The 19,768-nt window shown below is 33.8% G+C and overlaps 2 protein-coding genes across 2 annotated transcripts in view; both read left to right on the top strand.

Annotated features, from left to right (window-relative positions):
• dbe (KRR1 small subunit processome component homolog dbe) overlaps positions 1-19,768 on the top strand; it is a 466,431-nt gene that overhangs the window by 172,858 nt on the left and 273,805 nt on the right. The gene's annotated exons all lie outside the window — the stretch shown is intronic.
• The window catches only part of Myo61F (unconventional myosin 61F), a 125,496-nt gene continuing 121,808 nt past the window's right edge, over positions 16,081-19,768 (top strand). Inside the window, exon 1 of the mRNA XM_085944518.1 lies at positions 16,081-16,600. The gene's annotated coding sequence lies outside the window, so the exon portion shown is untranslated. The remainder of the gene's footprint in view (positions 16,601-19,768) is intronic.

A 19,768-nucleotide genomic window follows, 5' to 3' on the forward strand; every position in this document is an offset into this window, starting at 1 on the left:
TGTCTAGGGACGTCACTGGTCAGGACTCAGGACTCAGGACCTCATGACTGAGGATCATGAACTGGCTCTCTTCAATGCGTTGGCCTCACTCCTCTGCGCAGTTTACGAAACGCAGGGTTTATCTATGTCAGTGGGAGACTCGTGGAATTCTTGAATTAGTGCAACCATCGGGGAATCCAATGCTTGCTTTAATATTCTGACACGGAAATATATCTGGAAGACAAAATAGCGCAGACGACACAAACGGACACTAGCAATCTTAATAATTATGACCGTTAAGCCATGCGTATTCGATAACCCCTTGTGTATACGACAGGTCGTAATAAATCGTAGGTGAGCACGCGTAGTTAAGACGGTACTTCAGTGAAATGGCAAATAATTTTCAACGATAGGTGCGACGAAATTTTGGACACCCCGCAATCGGAGAGCGAACGTTAAGCTGTGAACACGTCAATTTGTTTCGTGATGGCGACGGGGGTATTAATTCTTAAATCGTGTAAAGATGACTAAAAAACGTTACCCATTTACTTGAAAAAGAAAACATGTCAATGAATATATTATTATTGTTACTAATAAAACAATAAACAGAACATTAAATGGACGCATGTTGAATTTATATGACAATTATTATATTTCCTCTCACACTGAAGACCACCAGAGTGATATTAGAACAATGGTAACAATTGAACATTTCACTTTTTGAATGACGATTTGCTTGGAATTTTTGGCATAGGTATGCGTTTTAAAATGGGCAACAATACTATTTGCGGACCGGCGGTTGGAAAACACTGCTTTAAACCATAGACCAGTGATTTCCAAAGTGGCGCGAAAATTTTCACACAATTAATGTAGCCGCAGGTTTGCAGTTTGCAAATGCTTATTTTATAATAGGTACGGCCGCTAGATATAAACTACATAAAACAGTCATATAAAAGGTTGTTTGCAAACCTCTCTGAAAATATGGAGACTAATTTTATAATACCTGACTTCTATAGTATATTGTGAAAATTAAATAAAAGGGTCAAATCATAATGTTGAAATTTGAAGCAAATTTGTTTAGGAACGATCATTTTGTTGTTAAACTTGTCTATTTGGTTGAAATTAAAAAAAAGTGAGTGAATAAATCAATGCAAGGACCACTAATGCATTCACTGATTTATAAAGACGAAGTGAAGACATTCATAAAATATTGGAGCTTTGGAAATCAAAATTACAAAAAAAATAAGTTCGCCATGTTTCCACTTTTAAATGATTTGTGCGCCAGATACATTGAAGCAAACAAAAATCTATTTACTGAGTTCTTGGTTAGTTTGCTAATTCACTTTTCACGTTATTTTATTAATAGTAAAAAAAAGTCGCATGCGGCACTTCTTTGTTTCTAAACTATTAAATATTTTAAATATGTGGTTATGCGTTGATATACTTAAATGATACTTTTTGATATATGATATTTAAAAAGGTGTCTGTATTATTTAATGAAATAAAAGGTGGGGGGGGAGGCGCCAAGATAAGATTTTTTTAAAGGAGGCGTAGCAACATAAAGTTTGGAAACCACTGCCATATACTAATCTGTGACTAAAGATAATTCCCTGCTATTACATTTTATAAAATATAGACAATTACACTGTGAAAGACTATACCTATACAGTATTCTTCATTAAAGATTTATCAAAGGTCGTTGATATTCTAATACTGGCTTTTTAATTACAATATTACTGTATTTTACAACGTTTTTATTAGGTCGTATTCTTATTTGTCCGGTGGTTGTTTATCCAGTACAAATCTTGCAATCGATTTTTAACTAACTTCCCGACTAGCTAGACATTTGAAACTTTTAAAATATGTCAGAACACGATGCCAATGTATTCTTTTAATACTTTTAGCCATCTTTAAGTAGAATTGAATTCGTTTTCAGTAAATTCTGTTTTGTATGAAAAGTTATTTCGGAAGAAATCCGTAATCCAAACCACTATTATTGGTTGCTAGGAGGTCTGGGGTCCTAGCTACTAAATTATTAATATATACGTGCGTTACTATGGAAATCAAAATGAAATGTCAAAATGACATTTCAGTATTATTTCTATCAAGTATAAATTTTTTTGATCGTTTAAGCTAGTCAAGTCAAGTTTATATGATTCAACAGAAAATTTAAAAACGTATATAAAAAAGTTCTTTTTGTCTTGTAATTATTATCACTGTTTTCATTGTGTTACTAGATAATATAATATGAATTCATCGACTATCTTAGTTTTGACACCTACAATTATTATAAAAAAAAACACAATTGCATCATGGATCGGCTACATGATATACCTACCTTTCCTTCTGACCTAATGCTGACTCTTTAACTCTTTCCGGTTCAGTGCAGCTGTCACTCAGTTTGACCGCATCCTTGATATGAAATGTCATCCACATATTTGCGGATGACATCGTGATAAGCATTGTGGACAACTACTGTCCTTCTCAAAAATATACTGGACATGGAAGGAAATTAATCTCTAAAGAATAAGTCATTACATAATATATTATCAACATTGTTTCATTGAGATCAAAGATTGAAGTAGAATTTATTGTTTTGTTTCACAACTAATAAATAAGTCATAAATACAACTAAAATTAATGCAGGTATGAAGATTAATCATCACTTAATATTGTGTGTAACATTTATTTTATTTGTGATACAAGGTACAAAAGGTCAATACTTCAGTTGAGGCATGGTCTAGAAAGATCGTGGCTAGCCGATGCGCGGATCGTGCAAATGACGCGTGCCGAACGAAATATAATTTGTCATAAAAATCCAACATGCGTCCATTTAATGTCATGTTTATTGTTATATTACTAATAATAATAGTATATTCATTGACATGTTTTCTTTTTTAAGTACATACGTAAAGTTTTTTAGTCATCTTTATACAATTTAAGAATATTTTCATCCGACGCCATGACAAAACAAATCGACGTGCGGACACCTCTACTGTCGGTCTCCGACTGGCGACTAGTAAGAAGTTTCGTCGCACCTACTGTTGAAAATTAATTGCCGTTTCACTGAAGTACTCTCTTAATTTTCAAGATAATCTTCTGTAATATTTTTGATTTTTATTAATTTTTTTAGCTATCTACGACGTCGAAAAAGGCTAGATTTAACGCCATACGCCAGATGCGAAGTTTACAAACTAGATAGATGACTATCAAGGGGGGACATGCTCAGCGTAGGTCAAAATGGAGCTTTTATTGCATTTTGAAAGCATGATCCTGGACATTCCTTAAACGTTGTAGATAATATATTTATATGATTTTGAAGCCTTATTAACCTTTATATTTATTTTAAACATTTGATGACAGCATAAAGTATTTTTAGTCCTTACATAAAATAGTATTCTTTTAAACCTCTCGCTTTAATGTTTTAGAATATAGTCATATTTCAGTACATGCATGTGCAGTGGTGTTAAGATTTTTTACGTTTATTAATTTTTAAACGCATTTATAAAACCATTAGTATAATTTATGCCGACATTATTATAGTGAAATATTTATGATAAAAAATTATATTGATAATCTCTGCGATCCCAAATTTGACAAGAATTAGGCATTTTATTATTCAAAAAATGGGCAAGATTAACACATTTGCAGATAATTAAAGATACAAATTATAAGCTATGTCTTTTTCCATTCAAGTGTGATAAACATTCTATGAATAATGATTGCTTTATAATAGTTATTGACCCAAGAATAAGGTAGTGTTTTTTTCTTTTTTCTTTTGGCTTTCCCCAGTGGTTACGCTACAACATACGGCCGTAGCCATAAATTGACAAACTAAAACTGAAGTAGGGAGTAAGATCATGTTAACGCGCGTGTTTGAACATGTACCGTTTAAAAAAAAGATTTTTTTTCGGTTAGGTAGATTAGATTAAATAGATTAAATGTTAATGATAACAGAATTTAAAAAAGAAACGGAATCTGCCGACCTTAGTCTGAATCTTTGGTAAGACAAGCCTAAAAAAATATGGCCTCGAATTTGATCGGAATTGGAAAATTTGGGCCGGCTGAAGTAAAATGGAAATAAAGTAATTTCTCGAGAATTCTCCAGAAAAAAACATTTTTTAATCTCGAGACTAGAAATCACAAACTCTGTGTGTAGAATTGTAGATGATGTATGCAAGGTATAAAATGATAAATTGAACAAAGAAATGAATGAGTCTTAAAAATGACATTTTTAAACTATTTTTTGATCAAATATCATGTTATCACAATGTTTGTTTATATTTTATATCACTGAAAATAAACTGCATCACGTACACCAGAGCTTCCCAACCGGCGTCCGAGGGTAGGTACACCGCATTTTTTCATATTCTTCTTCCTCGATATCACCCCCATGACTGAGGATCGTGATCACTCCGAAATATAACTCTGGATCAGCCTTTTAAAACTTTCTTTATATCTGGTTATAACACCTGAAAATTATTTTTTTGGAAAACGTGCAGTCACCCCTATTGACGATGGTATGTCATCATCATCATCATCAGCCTGAATCTATCCACTGCTGGATGAAGGCCTCTTCAAGCTGCTTCAAATTCTCTCGGTCCTGTGAACTTAAGAACTTAATCATTTCATCGATCCAGCGGCCTCTAGGTCTACCTTGCGAACGTTTTGTACTTATTGGATACTACTGGATGACTAGATTTGTCCAACGATTGTCTCTTCTTCGAGCTATGTATCCAACCCATATCCATTTAAGGCTTTTAATAAACTCTATTACATCGCAAACCCTTGTTTGCTTCCTTATCCAATCATTCCTCTTTTTGTCCTTTCGCGTTATGCCCAGCATCCACCTCTCCATACCACGTTGTACTACTCTAAGTTTCTGGATCTCTCTTTTACTTAAGGTCCATATTTCACACGCATATGTGATCACGGGAAGCCTACACTGGTTGAACACTTTGCGCTTTAGGCACAGTGGACGGTCACTTTTGAAGACATTATTCAGGCGGCCAAAAGCACTCCAGCCTAGCTTTACTCTGCGAACAATTTCATCAAATATACATTCATCTATAGCAGGGGAGGGCAAACTGCGGCCCGCCGGGTATTTTTTTGCAGCCCGCCATCATTAATTGTACTTCTGATTACAAATAACTTTTTATAATTTTTTTTTTTTAAATATTGACAATAGATTAAAATTTGAAGAATTTGTTGTTTCGTAAATGTATTATCTCAGTATGTCTTCCTTGCGTCTCGTCTCACACTGTGTTACCACTATTTTCTACGTTGAACATCGATTTCAATAGATATTGATAGTGTACCGACAGAGCTACAACTTGAGATTATTGATCTGCAGTGTGACACTGATTTAAGAGAATTGTATCGTTCTGAAGAAATCTCCAAATTTCACAATGCCCTTAATTCAGACAAATTCGACCAACTTAAAGATTATGCAAGAAAAAATTTCGTTATTTTTGGATAAACCTATATATGTGAACAAACATTTTCGATCATGAACCTCAATAAAAATTCTTTACGATCAAATATCTCCGATGCCCATTTACAAGCAGTTTTGAGAATATCAACTACAAAATTAACACCTGAATTTAAAAAAAATGCTCAAAAATGTACAACAGTTTCATTCTTCTCATTAATTTTTTTGTAATGTTTATTCTTCGTGATAATAAATAGTGTATATCTAAAAATGGTATTTTACTTGCGGCCCGCCGCTCATTTTGAATTCTTGAATTTGGCCCTCCATCCAAAAAGTTTGCCCCGCCCTGATCTATAGACACTTGTTGTCCCAGATAGATGGTATGTATGACGGGATTATTTGCAGAACCAAATTGGTATGAAGCATATTTGGGCGAATGTATAGTATCTTCAAAATAATTGTCCTCCCTTTGTGACTTCTGTTATTTTATAGTGAAGTATTATATTCGGCAAACTTTCCATTGGAGCAATTGATCAGTAATCTTTGCTTTTTCTATTTGCCTTGTTACATGTATTATAATATGGTCGCTTAATATATTACTATATCAAGGTCAACCTTTCTACGTTAAAATAAAATTTAAATATCGAAATACATATTATTATAAAACACGGATTACAATTAGGGATTCCAATCCCGGGATCCCTAGCTATTTTCGATACCTATGAATCCCGGGATTGGTAAACATAATCCCGAAGATTTCGGGATTGATTTGTTTATCGATTTTTATGGAAAATAAAATAAAAACGAAAATATAACAGAAAAAATACTTTTAATAACAAATAACTAAATTAGAAATACTCTGAGTTTGAATGAAGTTTGATTTATACCCATATGTTAGTTGCCGATTCGTTTTATGTTTTCACATAAATTAATAAAAATGAGAAAGATTGGAAAAAACAATGGTTCGCACTTTTAACAAAGTAATTCCACCATGATCTCATACGTTTTACAGCAGTTTCGTATTTGGCTGACTAATTAGATTTATGAAGCGGAAAGGCCATACACCACGATTTGATTAACTATTTTAAATCTCGCTAACCCATTCATTAAGTCTTTACTATCAGAAACAGCATTCTCATATCAAATTCACATTATTATTTATATTACAATATTATTTACTCCATTAAACTTATATATCTTACAATATTAACAATAAAAATGTCTTAAATAGTATAAATTATACTAGATTTTTATCAATGTTATTTGTAAATTTAAAAAAATGTATTAACTATGGAAAAAATGCCAATACCGGGATCCCGGGATTGTCAAATTGAAATCCCGAAATCCCGGGATCATAATTTTGGCTCGGAATTGGATTCCCTAGTTACAATGATGGGACATGATTTTACATAAGTACACTATTATTATCTGCCTTGAAATTTGCGTTTTCAATATTTATTATTGCGAACACATCGCCGACACAGTAGCTCAGTAGTCAGACGAACTGATAACTAGCTGATAGCACAGTGATAACGATGTTAATTGGCTGTTAAATAAACAGTATCAACAACTTGCAGAAAATATTGTTTGTTCTAACAGTACGTTAGGTAATTTGTAATAGCTAGAGCTAGACTGTACCAATAACGACGACTAGATACTCGTAAACTACGGCTTGTAATAATTGTTCGGTAAGTATAAATATGCAAAAACAGGAGGTATCTTAATAAAAGTATTTTATTAATCTTTAGGAATAATTTAATATCAACAGTAAGTAAAAATGCTCATTGGTAAGTATTAAAATAATATATGAGAAAGTATTTAAATGAGCACAGGGAATTATTGATATTGAATAGAATAAAATTTGGGCAGAAATAATTTAGTTGGCCGCTTTTTTAAATTGAATAGGTTAGTGTTATATTAAATCTATGAGGTTAGTATTCTTCTCTGGCACTCCAACCAGGAGTATACCATGAACTAAATGTAACGTTTGACTTTTGACGTATTAGTTTCAAAAGTAATCGAACCATAAAAAATCCCGATACCATTTTTGATTTTAATACACAGAGTGCCTCAAAACCCGTCAGCACCACAGACGTATCTAAAACCATGACTGTTTGAGAGTACGTTTTGTGGAAATTCTTTATATATCAGCAGATTGTATGTATGTTAATTTTAAAGACTTTTCGTTCATTTGTTTGTTTAACATGATTAAGAAAAATAGAGAGGGAGATCTATGCGTTCAATGGATCTCATCGCGCATGGGTATTGACTGCAATGAAAGGGCGGATAATCTGGCAAAGGAAGCTGGCCAATTAGGGATGCCATATCAGTGGACACCAGAAAGCCTGGACTAGAATGAGGTCATAAATAAAATGTGCCAAAGAATTTGGATAGATTTTCACCATAGGGAATCCCTAGAAAAGGGGAAATGGAGTAAGTCCATTCTACCATCCCCACGGTTGGTGCCCTGGTTTGTAGAGTCTCCTTTGAAGAGAAATGAGCTCAAGCTGATACTGAGGCTAAGAACAGGTCACACAAAGGGTAAAAGATTTGATGTCCTCATGGGAAGAAGCTATTCGCAGCTATGCGATGAATGTGATGCTTTGGAGGACATTGTACATATAGCAGTACAATGCCCCAAATATGAACGACATATAGTACAGTTGCGAATTGCGGATATCTTTGAGAATATCGATGAATTGAAATGTGCCGTGGCGGTGGGTAAGACGTAAGAGATTAGCTTGGCAAAATTGTAAAATTTCTTTAACAGAATTGGAGTGAGGACCTCATAGGCGGATCCCCTTCTAGTGTTCAGTCAAAGCCTCAGTGAAATCATAAAAAAAGATGGCCGAAAATAAATATTAAAATAGGTAAGTAGATCCATAACGAATTGGCAGATAATTTGAACATAGAAATGAAAAAAGACTTTGCCTTTGACCTCACTATAATATGTGGATCTCGGTCGCCACACGAAGGGGCTTCTTAACATCTTTTATTTTTTATTACGTGAAATGGGTGTTAGCCAATTGCTCAATATATTAGTTCTAAGTTCTGAGTACAAAGACATATTAAATAAATATATATTAATTTGTCAGACTCGGGATTCGAGCTCGAGATCCACGACTTAGCAAGCGATCACGTTACTAGTTACCACTCGGCCATCGCGGGCGCGATACAATTGTAATTAAAATTAATGATAACACAGTTTATTCAATGGGTAAAATACACATGTAAAAAGCGCGGGATAATTTAATAATAAAAAAATAATAGAACCAGATGTTTTGCTTCCGGATTAAGTGAAATAAGTTTCTATTGAATACGGCACGAGTTGACAAAACTAATAACCCCGTATACCTAATAAGCATGTTGTGTAAGTTTTGGGAACATTATTTTGACTCTGTCTCGAGACTTGGCATTAGAAAATGATATACATAATAAATATGAATACATAACACTTGTTTAAATAATACTAATTAAACAAATTACTATTAGCCTTCGAAAGAAAATAATAATTAAAACAACTGGATTGATAGTCAACAAACGACAATCTGAAATCAATCGTTTTTCGTTAACGAGTAAGTGTTTTTTGTTTACTTCAATATTTTTATAAATACTTGTTAATCAATAATATACTTGACGTTTTCAATAAATTATAATTAGTCTTCTAATCTTTTAATCAATTATAGTATCACAAAAGTGACGTAAATAAAATACAAATTAATCATTGTAACATTTAAAAGTTTGTACAAAATGTTTCAAAGGTGGAGGAATCAATAGAATCTATTTTTGATTTATTAAGTTTTTACTGAAACAAATTTAGTGTCCAAATGTCTCCAAAAGTATATCAATATTGTATATGAACAGCGGTGATAAAAATAATACTAGAACACAGGGTGTTTACAAAAAAGCATATTTTTATCGTCGTATATTAATTGACATTTTTTACGTGTAGGTAAACATTTATTATACTAATTTTTAAGTAGTCCGAATTCTTTGGTATTTTAAATTTTAATCTCCAAGGCGTACATGCTTGAAGGAATGAAATCTGAATTTGAGATTTACTCACACACATTATGATAAAATGAATAAAATCGAGCATTCTACCATAATTAATATCATCACCATCAGCCTGGGTCAGCCCACTGACAGATGAAGGAATTCCCTTCACTCTTATCGTTCATTGATTCTTCTTTACCACGTAGATCCACCAACATTTATGAGATCGTTGTTGACGCAGTGGGTTTTAGGGCATCCTTGTGACATGTCTAACCTATTACTATTTCATCTAATTAGCGTCCTCTATCACATCGTGTCAGTGGCGCACCCAGGGGGGGGGGGGCAAGGGGCCCTGGCACCCCCCAAAAATGAAAATTATCAGAATGATTTTAAACATTGAAATTGAAAGCCAATAAACTATACCTTTGGGCTTAGACAAATAAAGACACGGCAAAAAAATGATTTGTAATAATTCTCCAGCACCCTTTTTAGAAAAATTTCTTAGATTTTAATTTCTAACACAAAAATTTCGAAACACCAATGTCAGGTTTTTTTAGAAACACAATCCCTAATGGAACTGTCAAAAAATTCTCGGTGTCCACCCTAATTCCGGAGTGGTGTAGGTCATGGCTGGGGAGGGCTGACAGAGCTCTAGCCTGTGGGCCCGGGCTGTAGGGGGCCCGGCGTGTCGGGTTGACCAGATAAGTGAGATAAACACATCATAAATTAGCTTTAATAGTAAAAAAAGTCACCTGCGGCGCTATTATACTTCATGACCATGAAGATTTTCAATTACTTATATGATTGTGCAATATATTTTTTGATTATTATGTGTCGATAGGTACTCGACAGCTCCATTATTAAAGTAGATGTATTAAAAATCGCCAATAATTCATTCTATAGTTACCCTTAATTTGAACTGAAAAACAATTTGAAGAACGTTAATGTAGTGTTTCACATAGCGGTAGGTAGGGGGCCCGCCAAATATCGTAGCCTGAGGGCCCGTTTCAGGATATGGGGACCATGGTGTAGGTACACCGAGTGCAATAGACAAAAGACCGATAAACGAGAAATTAGGCTGTGAAGAAGAAAAAGATCCTATGGAACTAATTTACATTCTCCTCCTTGGGCCCCCCCGAATATTAAATCCTGGGTGCGCCACTGCATCGTGTACGCTTGTGCCCAACATACCTTTCCGTGCTACGTTTCTGCTCGTAATTTTCGGATCTCTCTTACCTACATTAAAATGTTCATGTTTCTTATTCATACAAGAGCACAAAATTGGTTGAATACTCTACGCTTAAGACACAGTGGAAGGTCACTTTTGAAGATACTATTCAGGCGCTCAAATGCATGCCATATCGGTTTGGTATCGCAAGAAATCTCGTCCACATCGATCTATATCTATTAGGTATTATATAATTTAATACACATGCAAATGATTATATAATTAGATAAGGAAAATTTTTAAATAAATTATGCAGATACATGCATAATTTATAAAATCTAGATAATTAAAAATAATTGGGATTAATATTATTCAGTAGAAATTTATCTCACATGCATACGCCTGTATTAAAAATTTGGCCAACCGGACCAATAATTCTTTTGAAAAATTCAAGTGACTTGTAGCAATCATACCTCCCAGTATTACATGGGTGACACACTTTAATATGTATGCATGTTTTGTTGTCAAAACAAAATAATGGAGCGAAAATGATTGTCAGCATTTCCTCAATCATATCAGTAGGGTCTGTTATAATTTGTTAATTGCAACAATGTCTCTTATAATATATGGGTTACATTTGTATAAATAAGGACAATCCATAAATAAATCCTCTCTCATTCATCGAATCCGTCATTCGGCGCACTATCGTCTCGAGTTCGTCATTCTACACACCACTCTCACAACGAGTCCGGTCACTCGACATAGCTAACCGTCATTTCACTCGAGTCCAGTCTCTCAGTTCATTAATATAATCAATCACATCACGCTACCATCTTTATTATTCTATTTATTTATTCTTGTGTCGATCAATAAGCTCTCTCCTCAAAACCTACAAGCAACAATGATCTTTTATCCCCATATTCCTAAAGCTTCTTCTTGGGTGAACTCAATGAAAGTACTTGATGGTAAAAGACAATATGAATATGTATTAAACTGTAATATAATAGTGCATGATATTTAAGACAAACGACTCGGGAACGTGACAACTTTGAGGGGAGTTTCTCGTTCGTAATGCTACGATATATGCCCGAAAGGTTAACATGTTATTTTTCTGTGTTTCAAGCAAATGGTTCTATGCGGACATCTTTGTGAAACCGTCTTCGGCTTCTTCTATACAGTTTACGCATATAATCTCTAATTCTATTACGGCATTTGCTTGTTTCTATTTAGGTTACAATACGATTTATATAATATTGCAGTGCCGAAGGTAGATAAGCTATGAAATGGTAGGGTACTGAAAGAAAGTCCTAAGACATTCATATTCACAGGTCTTGGATTTAAATTTTATTCAACAACAAAATACTATTTTACGCCTTTATAATAGATACTTCTAAAATATAATACATAATAAAGTAATTTGAACTCGGTTTAAAAAATTCTACTGTCTCGGTAGTCAGCGTTTTGTCGAAGGAACCATTTTGTATCATCATATTTGTTATTAATTTTAAATTATTAAAATTGTTAATCGTAAATGTTGAACAAATTTATATACTTTTACGAAAACACGTCACTGTAAGCACGTCAGTCTTTTAGACATAACATAGCCTCAGGTTTTGATATTGAGTGCGTGTGTTTTTTACAATACGCGTCTATCGTTTGTATGTGTTGTATGCGTGAAATGTACCGATGAAATTCGTTGAAGCCTTTGTTAGATTGTGTTTGTGTTATAGGCAGACACGCGCACAGAAAAATGGTATGAATAAATTTTAAATAATATCCACAATAATTTATTCACGATTTTTAATATTACGGGAAGGGGCGGGGTTAGCAAATTTTTTCCACTGACTTCCGTATCTACACCGCCTACTACACACTTTTCCGGGTATATTCCCCATACCAAGACACTCGGAACTTTGAATCTAGAATTGGACACCTGGCCTGCAGCTATAATTGCGGGTGCTCATGTACGAATTATTACGACCTGTCGTATCCACGAGTGGTTATCAAATACGCGTTGCCTAAAGGTCATAATTGGTAGGATGGTTGGTGCTGTTTGTATTTTCTGCACTGTTTTATTCTTTAGACATGCTGCTTCAGAATATTAAAGCAAACATTGGATGCTTCAGATGGTTGCACCAATTCATGAGTTCCGCTGACATGCCTCGCGTGTCACAGAATGCCGAAAAGAGGGAGACCAATCCACTGAGAAGGCTATTGAACTGATAAATCAACCAGGTCTCGATCCTCAATTGTGAGGTCTTGAAAAAAGAAGAAGAAGAAGTAATATTCCATTTATATAACACCGCTTGTGTCGGCCAAAATGTATTATAAATTCCACTCTAAATTAATAATTAGCCAACATTATTCACAACAAAAGTATGTTTTTTATCACAATAATTTGGTTCCGTTGAAGTGGCTCCACAAAATAATTTACAAGGGAGTATCTTTCCAGTTTCCCGATGTATTCATAGCTAAATTTTATATTCAATTTTCTACTTTAATATGACAATATGAATTGAAGTTGAATTCAATCATACAATATCCAAGCGAAAAATTGAAGTGGGTATTCGAAGCTTATTTTGACAATAACTGCACATAATAAGTGTGTTAAAATGAATCTACAATATGAAATAATTTGTAGCTAACTTAATCAGTAGACCAGACGCCATTATTTTGCTTCAATTTCATACATTCTCTATCTCTGTATAAGAATTTTTTCAACATTTTTTTTTTTTTTTTGCAAAATTGCATTTAATGGTGGGTTTGTATGTCCGATCGGAAGCTATTCGATTGCAATTCGGATGTAAATAATTATTGTATTACATAGAGAAGTAAATTTACATTCAAAATGCTTTGCATTATAATTATGGCATTTAAGAATCATAATATTATTATTAATACGACGGTGTTGCGACTTTAAAAAAAATGGTTCCTCTCAAAAGCTTTGAAGCATGACATGGGTATATTATAAAGACTTGGTAAATTAAACACAACTGTAAACAACATGTTGGCTAGTATTTAAGATAACATGGTCACCAATTAATAGTTTAACATATACCTTTCTTTGTATTATTAATAATTACAGGGAATTTGGAATCAGTGATTATGTATGTTTGTATAGGTACATGAAAATAAGTGCATAATAGACAATAAAATAATGATTGATAAACAATAATATAATTCGCATCGTATACTCCACAGTGGCGAGGAGTGAAGGTATACTGTTAAGATTCGACATGAATAGTCAGTGATACTAAACTTATTTGTTTTCATTGAAATAATGATACAATTTGCAAATGGTGCAGGTTAGTTTTGAAAATTAAATTAAACCCTGCCTAACACAAACCATAATAGTTTAGGTATGCTGTGGGCGATCCGACAAAATTGTGCACACTTTTTCAGTCAAACTTATTTATTTTCGTTGAATTATAGAATACATATTACAGATGGTGTTCGTTAGTTTTTTTTTAAAATTCATTTAGCCTTGCCTAAACCAAAACATATATTCTTCTATCCATAAAATATTGACATGGATTAGGCAGAGTTTAATGGCATAATTTAGACATTTTATAGATAAACAAATATTGACATTGATTAAGATTAAGCAGACTTTAAAAACTAACAAATAATACTATCTACACACTGCAGTCTTAGTTCAATGAAAACAAATACGTTTGACCGACAAAGTTTAGTGTGCGGTATTTTTATCGGATCCTAACAGCCTACCTCCACGCTTCGCCAGTGATTCCCAGTGACAGAGACAAAGTGCTGCCTTTAAACCTTAATAAAGTCATAGTAATATCCTTCCCACATACAATTCGACTGTTTTTAATCGGGCAATGGTAAAGGGGTCTAGGACGATTTGGCGCCGGGAAAACTGGACGCCACGCAATTCAAAAATAAATAGACGTTAGGTACCTTTAAAAATATATTTAATATTATTATATATATTTAAATTATTATATTATGATTTAATAGTTGGTGACAATTTAAATAATGATTTAATCGTCCATATGTTTAAGTTCAAACAAAAAAAGAGTTTTTATTTTTTATATAAAGCCTTAGGCATGGTAATTCTCAATCCGCAATAAAAAAACATTATGTTAAGAGTAAAATGAATTAAAACTACGAAATAGTAGATAGAAACTGATTAAAATTCATCGTCTACGTTCTGTTTACGTGTCTATGACACTGCGGCGTCCATTTGTCCTGGCATCCAGTTGTCCCATTCCCTGGTAAAGTGTTCCCTGCAATCAGGCAGTTTTTTAAACATACTGAAATTTCCATAAGTCTATATTATTATAATTCACGTATTAAAAGGGCTATAATTTATTGAAATAAATTCTAATTATTGCTGTAGTACCTGGGGCCTGGTTAAGGGAAGCTGACTTAGAATCCTGTCCCTTTTCATTTTTGTTTCAGAATGGGTATTACAATATAACTAATAGTTAGGTTGTTATGCTTCAACTACTTTTAAACAAAAATGTCGATACTTTTTAATGAAGCCAAAGCGTCGTCTACTTAATGGAAAACCGCCACTGCTTTTAAAAGTTGTAATATTTTAGAATCGTTCCTTCCATTCACAGCCCTTTTTAATCTGCCCCCCGCTCCCTATGCAATGGATGATCTGCCTACCTACACGGAATGTCACTGCTTATACCGTTATGTAAAATCAAACAGCAATAATATTAGGTATGCACACACTACAACCTAGTGGATGCTTATAAATATATGAATAATGAGTTACCAATAATTTCCTTTGTAGTGCTAACTATGCTACGCTTTTAACAAATTGACAAGGTGAATTTTAGGCATTTCAGCTGCCATATTGAAAAAATGGCCCCGAAAAATGCTTTTTCATTGTTATCTTTAGAATAAGTTAAAATAATGAAGCTATTGTCTTTGCATGAAATGAAAATGTGAAAACTACTATTTAAATTCGTCGTAATTAAATATGACGTACATGGTTCAATTGGTAAAGCACATTAGCGTCGTATGTAATATAGTCGTCATAGTTTTTTCAGAAAGATGTTTCTTTTTCAAATTATGTAGGTATGGTCAATAAAAGAATGTTACATTCTCAAATCCTGTGAATTATTCGTTGAATTAAAAAAAATGGTAAATAGGTATGTAAATAACACATATTTGCACGAATCCAGTGGTTGTGGATTCGAGTCCAGCCAGGCGTCATATTTTTAATTTATATAATATCTGAGGTGTTATTATATAGTTACTTATTAGTTATTAATTTAAATTTTCCAGTGCGTGTCGTATATTTCAAGTCGTGTAGTGAAATAATTATTTATATTTTTTAATTATTACTGAGTGGTAGAAGGGACGCTTGGTAGACCCTGTATTTTTCAAACAAAATCTAAAATCAGCGGGAACGAGAGGATGCCACAAACGTTTATTTAAGTTTAGCCTAGCTACATAATAAAATGCATACGTTTACATGTCGTGAGCATAAAATTTCAATATTACTTCAGTATGGAAACGACATCGCGGAGCGCGCGCGAAACAGAGTAAAGACCGCGAAATATTTAACATTACAAATTTATAGAATTGTATTTAATTATTTTATCGTAAACGCGTTTTCGTCATAAAGTAAACCATAGATAAAGTGCAGTTTATGTGCAGTGTACGAGTTGTTTGTGTTCTATTTTTAATTATAATATTTACCGCCGATTAAAATATAAAACATTCGTATTCTAAATTCGAATTAAGAGTGTTCGCGAATATCGAATTGCACTTTTGTCTTTGATATTAATGACATCTTTTGGCAGTTCGATGTTATTACTAAGTATATAAATGAATTTTATTATTTTTTTTACTACATTATCAGTTTTTAATAAGCGAATCTAATTATTTTAAATATATATTATAGTGGTACGCCTTGACGTAATTAAAGTCCCGCGTGGTGTATATGGTTGCTATCGCCGACAGTGTTATATTGTGAGTGCTATTTTGCCTCGTCTCTCTCGGAGGTCTTTTCTCGCTTTCTGGTTTTCTAACCAAATTATCAAAACGTAGGTACTTACTTATATTGTGGTATATCAATTTTAATTTGTGACGTTGAATATGTATTTTTGATTTATTTGTGTAAACATATAAAATCATACCGCAAATTAGCAGGATCGAAAAAGAGTTGATTGCTTTTCGCGCCATATTTGGATGATTCTGTCATTTTGTCCCTGTCAGACATCCGTCATCAGTAATTCATCAGTCATCAGTTCATTTTGAGCCGACGGTACTTTTAAAATACTATAATCATTAAAAAATCATAAATATGGTAGACAATGAGGAAGAGTTCCTGTTGGAGGGAGGTAAACGATGGATAACCCAAAAATAATATGTTAATTTAGCACATGTCATGCTGTGTACGTCTTTAATTTATAATTTGAAAATTTTAATAAATAATATGTAGGAACATAATATAAGACTACTGGTTGTCAAACTTTTTAAGTCGCGATGTCCTTTATAATATCCAAGTAACCTGCGAGTCCCGCCACATTTGCATAAAGAAGTATTTTAAATAAAGCTAATAAATTGCATGTTTATTACTGCCATTCCATATTGTTTATTAACAATCTAGGTACCTACCTGACATGAGAGACAATTAATTACTCTTAAATCGAGGTGAATTTGTACCATAATAAGATAACCTTTTTTTACTATGTCCGATCTTAATAAGATCATAATATGGGCCTCCAGAGAGTGGAGGTTTGTATTAACAGTTTTTTTATTTTTACGAGAAATGGATGTTAGTCACTTGCTCACCATAATATCTGTACCTCAGAGGCAGACGGATGCAACTCCGTTTTTGGGGAAAATGAGTTTTTTTAAGAATCGTCATGCTAAAGGCTTTATTTATTAGAGGCAGAGAGATGGAAGTCCTAGTCCAAGATATGCATAGCATAAAGATGCAAATGCCATACCTACCTTAGAAGCAGAAGGATGCAAATCCAATAATCCACTAAGATAAAATTCTCTCAAACCGTCTGCAATATGTACTAGACAAGAACCAGCCAGGAGAACGAGCTTTAGAGGAGGATACAGCACTATGGACCATATCCAAGTCATCAGAGAAATCAGAGCGGTAACAGGAATACAAGCTGCCGCTATCCATGGGTTTTATAGACTATGAGAAAGCGTTCGTTTCCATAAAGAAATTTTCAATACTCGATGCACTCAGAAATCAAGGAATCCCCGGGCGCTATATAAATATTTTCAATGATATATATAATAGCGCAACAACATCTCCAAAAACCATCGCGAATTTCCTATCAGCAAAGGAGTCCGACAAGGTGATACAATCTCACCTAAACTATTTACAGCTACACTTGAAGACTTATTTAGGCAACTTGACTGGAATGACACGGGTCCCCATAAATGGAGAATACGTGAGTCATCTGCGCTTTGCCGATGACAATAAATAGTAGTTTGCAAGACTCAGAAGACCTCCAAAGCAGAATGCAGGAACTCGTTGGAGTAAGCAACAAAGTAGGCTTGAAAATAAATGTATCAAAGAAGAAAGTCATGTTCAACTGCTTTGCGGGCCAAAAAGAGATCCTCATCAATGGCATTCAGCTCGAAGAGGTGAAAAACTACATCTATCTGGCAAAACAAGTGTCTATAGATGGATGTATATTTGATGTAATTGTTCGCAGAGTAAAGCTAGTGTCGCACACTGAATTTTCCGCCCCTGTGGGGGGCGCTCCCATAAGGAGTAGTGCCTCCCAGCCGCTCGGTCTGACCCTGGTAGTCAATGTGCCACCGGTGGAATGATTACGACCCTCGACAAAGCTGAACAATATTAATGTATGCAGAAGTCCCACAGTTTGCCTTGTCAAGTGTTAGCACTCCGCAAGGTGAGCTGTGGAGGAGATAAGTCGGTCGCAGACCATGTAAATATAAGGTAATAAGGTTATAAGATTAAATATTAATTAAATATATGCTTAGGTAAGGGGGTAATTAAATTAAATTAAATGTAAAATATGATTTGTTTGTAATGGTAATATGTAATATAAATTGTAATATAGTGGGTAAATGTAATATATATAGGCAATGGATTAGTCGGATAATTAAAGCGAGATGTATAGACGGGCGTTAGTGGTACATAGTAATTAAGGAATTAATGTAATTAAAGTAATATTAATATTAATCATATTATGTACATCGATATCGCTATATGTTTGGTTGATAGACTGACATCCGTCAACCTTATATAAATGTGTAGCATATGGCGGTATCGGTGATCGGTGTGAATTGGTAAGAAATACGACCACCCACCCCTAACGGATAAAAAGGCAAATTATTAAATCCAAAATCAGTCTGTTTTGTGGATTTCCGGAGGTCGCTTCGGCGACGCTTTGTTGCCCCGGGACCCTCACGATCTCGTCTGCATAACTAATTAGAAATAATTAAGTTAATGTTAAATAATTAGTTAATAATAATCAAGTTGATTTTAAAATAATTAAATAATAATATTCGAATTAATTTTTAATTAATCAGTAATAAATGTGGTTATTTTTGTGATTTCGGATATTAGTTGACTCTTGTTTATTGAGACTTCGAACTGTGAACTTCGAATATTAATTGATTTGACTTTTTCTTTTTTTTTTACTAATTGTGGTGTATGGATAATAACAATAAATCGAGTTTCTTTTAATTATTATAACCTTTGGGACTTTCGATACCAATGTGAATGATACCTTTGGACTATAATCCTTGATGAAGGAATGCCATAAGGCCAAACATATTCTAATAACAATAAAATACGAGTTCTGAAGATTTCATCTGGTGTTTAATTGACTTTGTGCCCCGTGACTTCTTGGTTACTCCACGTCCATGAGGTTCCTGCCTGTTCCTCCACATTAATGAACCTCCACTTCCAAGTGCCTGAGCTAGTCAGGAAGTCGGAGGCCTTCACTAGGCTAGAGTGCTTTTGGCCGCCTGAATAATTTCTTCAAAAATGACCTCCCACTGTGCCTAAAGTGCAAAGTGTTCAACCAGTGTGTACTTGCCGTAATCACATGCGTGTGAAACATTGACCCTAAGTAAAAGAGAGATCTAGAAACTTAGAGTAGGACAACGTGGTATGAAAAGGTGCATGCTGGGCATAACGCAAAAAGACAAAAAGAGGAATGATTAGATAAGGGATCAGACAAGGATTAATGATGTGATAGAGTTTGCTA

Source organism: Rhyacophila brunnea, unplaced genomic scaffold, assembly GCF_057557595.1.
Source record: "Rhyacophila brunnea isolate RB1 unplaced genomic scaffold, BYU_Rbru_1.0 scaffold_17, whole genome shotgun sequence".
In the NCBI taxonomy this organism is placed as follows: Eukaryota; Metazoa; Arthropoda; class Insecta; order Trichoptera; family Rhyacophilidae; genus Rhyacophila; species Rhyacophila brunnea.